Here is a 6,784-nt window from a genome sequence, read left to right as displayed (position 1 = left end):
TTTAGAGTGACAGGCATTCTTGATCACACATGCAATCATTCTCCCTCATTTCCACGAAGTGACTTCCTGGGAAGCCGCTGATTGACTCTGATTAGAGACATTGATGAACAAAAACACAGAAATCTGGACTGTCCCCTAGAGGAAGTGAATACATCGAAGATAGAGAAGGACTGTGCTAGTTTTAGTTTATGCATTTAGCCACCCCTCCCCCCAAACATGAATTGCCTCCCTGAAATTTCAACAGTTGCCTGGGGTGGGCGTGGGGGTGGATGTTATTTGAAAGGTTCAGAGATGTTAAGGAAGTTGATCACAGTCACGCAGCTGGGAAGTACCAAAAGGAGAATTTGAACCCTGGGGAGACATCAAAAGGCTAAGCCTTTGATCACTTAGATTCTGCTCCTGCTCTGCCTCTTCTACTTGTGCGGGGTCAGTCACTGCATCTATTTCACTACCTCTGGAATAGAAATAAAAATCCCAACCTCTTAAGGAGGTTGTGAGTTTTATTTTTTTATTTTTATTTCTGTTTTTTTTTTTAATTTTTTTAATGTTTTATTTATTTCTAGGAGAGAGAGGGAGACAGCGTGAGCAGGGGAGGGTCAGAGAGAGAGGGAGACACAGATTCTGAAACAGGCTCCAGGCTCTGAGCTGGCAGTCAGCACAGAGCCCGACGCGGGGCTCGAACCCATGAACCGCGAGATCATGACCTAAGCGAAAGTCGGACGCTTAACCGACTAAGCCACCCAGGCGCCCCTATTTTTATTTCTTAAATGTTTATTTTGAGAGGGGGGAGGGAGAAGAGTTGCGGGGAAGGACAGAGAGAGAGAGGGAGAGAGAGAGAATCCCAAACAGGCTCTGAGCTGTCATGGCAGAGCCTGATGTGGGGCTCGAACACAGGAACTGTGAGATCATGACCTGAGCCAAAACCAAGAGTCGGATGCTTAACCGACCTAGCCACCCAGGCGCTCCAAGGACACTGTGAGTTTTAAATGAGACTTTAAATGAGAGTTAAAAGGAGTGCTTACATTTTAATATCATCTATGAAATTCAGAAGTGAGCCTATTTTATCTGGAATCAAATGTGAGAGCAGCGGTTCATAAAATCTTCAATAGATTGAATCCAAACTAACCAGTTTCCTTAATTAGCAGGATAGCTTCCTTCTAATTTGCGGAGAAAAAAGCAAAGCACAAGAAAATGAGTTGACATTGAGCATTTATTTCTTTTAAAATGTCTAAGAAAAAGACTCTGGGTCAATATTAATTCAGTTGTACCCAACATACCTTTTTATTTCTCCCTGGCCTTGATAATTAGAATGATCGTTTACAATCCACAGTGCTAAGATGTTTAAAAAAATGTGTGTGTGTGTTGGTGTTCGGATGGTGGGGGGGGAGTGGTTGTTGGTATTCAGGCACGCAGCTCAGATCGCTGTTACTGTTACTGGTATGCAGTTTTCTTAGGTGGGGATGGGGTGGGGCATGGTAAAATGAGAAGGGCATTTTCAGGAAGGAAGGGCGGAGAGCCCTGCAAGTTACAACAGTAAACACTGACACCTTTTTCTCTGGTTACTGCACAGCTCTGAGTGTTTCCGTGTGTACATTCACTGATCCTCCCCACCCCCCCACCCCCCCGGGGACAATTCTAAGATGCAGTTTCCATCATTGTCCCCCTTTTACAGATAAGAAAAGAAGCTACAGAAAAGTTCGGTGACTTGCCTACAACCATACAGCTGGAAAATGCTAGAGCCAGCGCTTGACTGGACTTGAACTCAGGCAGCCCCGCCTCAGGGGCTGCCTTCCACACACTTTGCATTCCCACCAGTTTTATTCAGCACATCCTCTGCCTTGGTGATAAACCTTAGTGAGAACAAACATGGATTTGTTATCTGCTCTTCTAGGTACGGTACGGTCCCTACTTCCCGAACCTTCTGCCTTTCCTAGTCTTTCTCCTGATCAGCTGTTGATCTTGAACCACAAAGATGGCCCTTTTATTCTCATCTCCATTTTGGGAATGACTTTGATGTTCCTAGATTCATTCTATTTCTCAAAGTCACACAGCTTATAAGGGATACGGGTGGAATTTCATCTCAGGTCTTTTCAATCCCTTAGAATCCGAAACCGAGTATTCCTTCCAAATGCATAACAAGTGGAAGAATATTTTACCTCAGCTTTGCTGTACTGATGGTGACTTTAGAAGGACGTACTTGGCATCAGGTTCAGGTCTCAGAAAAATACAGCACAATGGAAGTAGATGTGTGGAGGTATAGGAAGGGAATGCCAGTGGAGGACAAAATAGAAAGCTAGGAGGAAGGCAGGGGACCCTTCCGGATGTGATGTAAGTGTGGCACCTGTCAGAGGAGACAGGGAAATGAGGATTACTGGGTAGGGGTGGTCTCAGACTGTAAGAGATTTTGGGAATCTGGGGCCAGCCAATGGCAAGATCTCTGGCAAAGACTGACGATTACAGAAGTCACGCCCGACCATTACAGTGCTGGGCAGAAATGGCTCAACTGTAATAATCTCATCACATGGGGTCATTGTCTAAAAACTTGGAGAAACCCACACATCTCGTGGCTTTGGTTGGAAGATCAAACCTGTGGTGGTAGATGTGAAGGCACAACAGCTGAATGCTGTCAACCGAGTTCATTGCTCATGGTTAGTTCTCTTGAAGGGGGATCTGAGAGGCCTGCCCAATGGCCTCACAGACTTCCCTTGTACAGGCGCACAGGAGAAGATGGCACATGGTGATGGTTTACTCGCTGGAACATTTACCAATGGACTTGGATGTGACTTTCCTTCCTATTAGATTCCAGTGTTGAGGCAGGCCTGAGGACACAGAGGTAGAAGAGGGAGGCGAGGGAGAGTTGCAGCCCGTTTTCTTGGGATTTACCTTTGATAAAGCCCAAGTTACCTGAAGTCACATCAGGGAGGGAGGGTGTAGGAAAAAGGACACAAGGCATTACTGTTTACGAGGAAGCAGGTTGACTTTTAGGGAAGGCAGCAGCTGGGCCAGGGGTTGAAGAGCGGTTCTGTCCACACAGAGCTGGAGTGTGTCGAGGAAGCATCTGGACCATAACCCTACAAATCTGACTGTTCGTCATCTCTGCACGATTCCATCCCCTGTTCAGGGAGGTGCTCTTGGTAAATGTTGGCCTACCTGGCTTCACAAAGGAGAAACAGGGAAGGGAGGTCAGTTGTGTACCATAAGGGGTAAACCAAAGCATAAGAAGCAGCAAGGAAGTGAGAGAAGGAAGGGCAAAGAAGGAAACCCAGGAACCCGGGGCTGCTTATACAACTCTTCCTTTTTATTCATTCATTAAAAAATCTTTATATAATATGTTCTAATTAATGTGTGAGGCTCTGAAGATAAAAGCATGAGGAGGGGCGCCTGGGTGGCTCAGTCGGTTAAGCATGCGACTTCGGCTCAGGTCATGATCTCACAGTAGGTGGGTTCAAGCCCTGCATGGGATTCTGTGCTGACAGCTCAGAGCCTGGAGCCTGTTTCAGATCCTGTGTCTCCCTCTCTTTCTGACCCTCCCCTGCCCATCCTGTCTCTCTCTCTCTCTCAGAAATAAATAAAAAAACATTTAAAAAATTAAAAAAAAAAGCATGAGTAATCAATATCCCCTATTCTCCAGAAGCTTACAGTAGCGTGTAGAAGAGATCTGGGTCCCCTGAAATCATGGAGAGTTCATTTTAACGAGGGCATCTCTGTTCTTGAGTTTTTCTCTGAGGAAAGACAGGGTGGTGGGGAACGAAAAGTGGGTTTGTCAGACTTACCTTTATTTCCCCACACGGTGTGTGTGAGAAGTGACAGAGAATCCGTCTCCAAACATCTCAGCTCGGAATATATCCTCTGTTTTCAGAAAGGGCAAAAAATGATTATCAGAAACAGTCAGACAAGGCAAATGTAATTCTAGGATCCCTGACAGAGTTGCAGAATCCTCATTCCCTCTCCCTGCCTCCCCCCCTCTCTCCCTGCTTACCTCTCTCTCTCTGTCTCCCTTCCTCTCCCTCCCTGCTTCTCTTTCCCCCACCTTCCCCTGCATCTCTCCTTCCCCACCTTCTCTCACCTACTTCCTTTATAACTCATTGCAAAACCAATACCGGATATGGAAACAGAAGTCTAGACCTAAATCTCGGGTCTTCCTCTTCCACCAAGTTATTTTACTGTTCAGCGTCAGAAGCACTGTAAACGGCTTCAACTCTATACGGAGACATTTTATAATGATTAGGCTTGGCAAAGTCCAGTGGTCCCCAAAAGCCTCATGTCCTTCTCACCCCTTCCCAGGGTCTCAGATATTGAGGGCTAGACTCAACAAGGAGGGTGGATGAAGGCATTCTGAACAGAGGGGGACACATTTAACAGAATCAAAACAGTAAAGAACACGGCACATTCAGGAAAGCATAGCATAAGAGTCAGGGCAGTAACAAATGAGGTTTCCAAAATTGCCAGAATAATGAAAAGAAGCCAGATCATTCTGTGCTTTGCAAGAGTTTGTCTTCGTTCCATAGGCTTTGAAAGCCGGTGAAGGCCTCAGCTAGCCCAAGGCTGAATGATCACATCTGTGTTTTAAAAACATCTCTCTCTTGGGGCACCTGGGTGGCTCAGTCAGTTAAGCAGCAGATGCTAGATTTCAGCTCAGGTCAAGACCTCACTGTTCGTGGGTTCGAGCCCCTCATCAGGCTCTGCGCTGATGGTACGGAGCCTGCTTGGGATTCTCTCTGTTTCCTTCTATCTCTGCCCCTCCTTCACTCACACATTCTCTCTCTCTTTCAAAGTAAATAAATAAACTTTAAAAATAAATAAATAAAAATAAAAACATCTCTCCATTGGCTAACAAGGAAAGATTTGTAAGAGGCAGCTTTGGAAGTGAGGAACTGAGTGAAGAAGTTATTGCAGATCAGGGTGGCCTGAAGTGGGCCTTTGGCGACGAGAAGGGAAAGTGGGTAGGAAGATAGTCAGGGGTGGAAACAAAAGTATTCTTTGTGGGATAAAACATCAAGAGTTGGGAAAGGTGATTTTTTGAGGCCATAGCTCACATTTCTTAAGGTGTCTTGGAAAGTTTCTTGTACTGAGACAAAATCTAGGATTAAACTTTTTTTAAAAATTTTTTAATGTTTTTATTTATTTCTGAGAGAGAGAGAGACAGTGTGAGCAGGGGAGGGTGAGAGAGAGGGAGATAACAGAATCTGAAGCAGACCCCAGGCTATCAGCTAGCTGTCAGCACAAAGCCCAATGCGGGGGTTGAACCCATGAACGGTGAGATCATGACCTGAGCCAAAGTCGGACACTTAACTGATTGAGCCACCCAGGCACCTCTAGGCTTATACTGCTTACAACGCTAGGACAAATTACAATAGCTAGCATTTATCTGAAACTTGCTGTGGCTCAAACACTGTTCCCACATGTGGTAGATGTGCTCAGTTACAGTTGTGATGAACAAATACAAAGAGGCAGAAATTAGAATAAGCATTTTGTGGCCAAGACAGGTAATATGATTTCAGGAACCTTCGCTACGGCATCGTGATAGTCGTTTGTGGTTTGCCGTAACTTCCTGGGCCCCCATTACTCGTGGAATCTTCTGGAGACGAGGAGAAGATGCCCAGGAATTAAACAACACACTCTTCCACTTACCAAGCCCTTGTGCTGGGTTGAGATGTTAAGCCACGCCAGGAGTTTTCTTAGGCCTTTATGTTCAGCGCCAAGGGACCAATGGTATTTCCACATAGTGAAGACAGAAGAATGAAAGGGGTCACGACCAGAATCAGTAGATGCTGAGACGAGGTTGGTGGAAGGCTGCTGGGTGCAGTGAATTGACTCAGGAGGTCTGATTTCTAAGCATGGCAGTGTGTGCATTGCTTGAGCATTTGCTGTATGCCTGAAACAATGCTGAGAGCTTTGTGTGAAGTCACCATAAACCTTCAAGGTGAAGAATAATCGTTCCTTCTTTACAGGTAAGGAAAGCCCGAGGCTAAGAGGTCAAATGACTTTCCTAATGCCGCACAGAGAATCAATGAAGGCTCCAGATCCCTTCCAAGCCTGCTTCCAAACTCATTGCATTCTCCCATATATCATATTGGTTTTATCACTAGTTTAATATATAATCAACTTAGCAAGTATTGATTAAACAGGCTCAAGGTGTCAGGTACTGTGTAAGTTTCTGGCACTCTGTAGACAAAGCACACTCCTGTCCTTGAGGAGCAAGTAAGATAGAGCCGCAGACACTAGAAGAATTTCAATGGAAAGAAGTCAGCAGAATACAGGGCAATGAGGAGTGTACTTTGGAAACATGAACTGAAGCTGCAGTTTGAGAAAGATTTCCTGGAGAATATGACCCCGGAGCTGAGAAGATCAGTGAGATTTGGGGAGAAAAGGAAGGTGAGTGAGGCAGGAAGTGGGTGGCAGGAGATGCGATGACACTTGAAAAACAATCTAAGGCCAAGTATGTGAGAGTTCTAGGTCATGGAGAGCCTAGAATATTTTGGTAACTTCCTCTTTATCTTTGGCAATGGACAGCCCTTGATGGGTTTTGAAGGGGTCCAAAATCTGCCACTGTGGCATAAAAATTGTTTTAAGCATGACGCATTTGAGTTCCTGAAATACCTTATCCTCCTAAAAACAGCCTCCCAAAAGAATTCTTCTTCCTAAAAGGCAACCAGGGAAGGTGGACTCTCAGCACCGGAGAGAAGTCTGCACACCACACTTAAATAGCCTCACAAAACTATCTTCCGTCTGTTCTCCTCAGGGCCCATTTCTCTTTCCAAAACTTCATTTGTTTCCTGTAAGT

The sequence above is a fragment of the Hyaena hyaena genome, unplaced genomic scaffold, assembly GCF_003009895.1.
Source record: "Hyaena hyaena isolate Hyena2069 unplaced genomic scaffold, ASM300989v1 scaffold_1869, whole genome shotgun sequence".
NCBI classification, from domain to species: domain Eukaryota; kingdom Metazoa; phylum Chordata; class Mammalia; order Carnivora; family Hyaenidae; genus Hyaena; species Hyaena hyaena.
The sequence above is the reverse complement of the archived record's forward strand: the minus strand, read 5'-3'. Positions refer to the sequence as shown.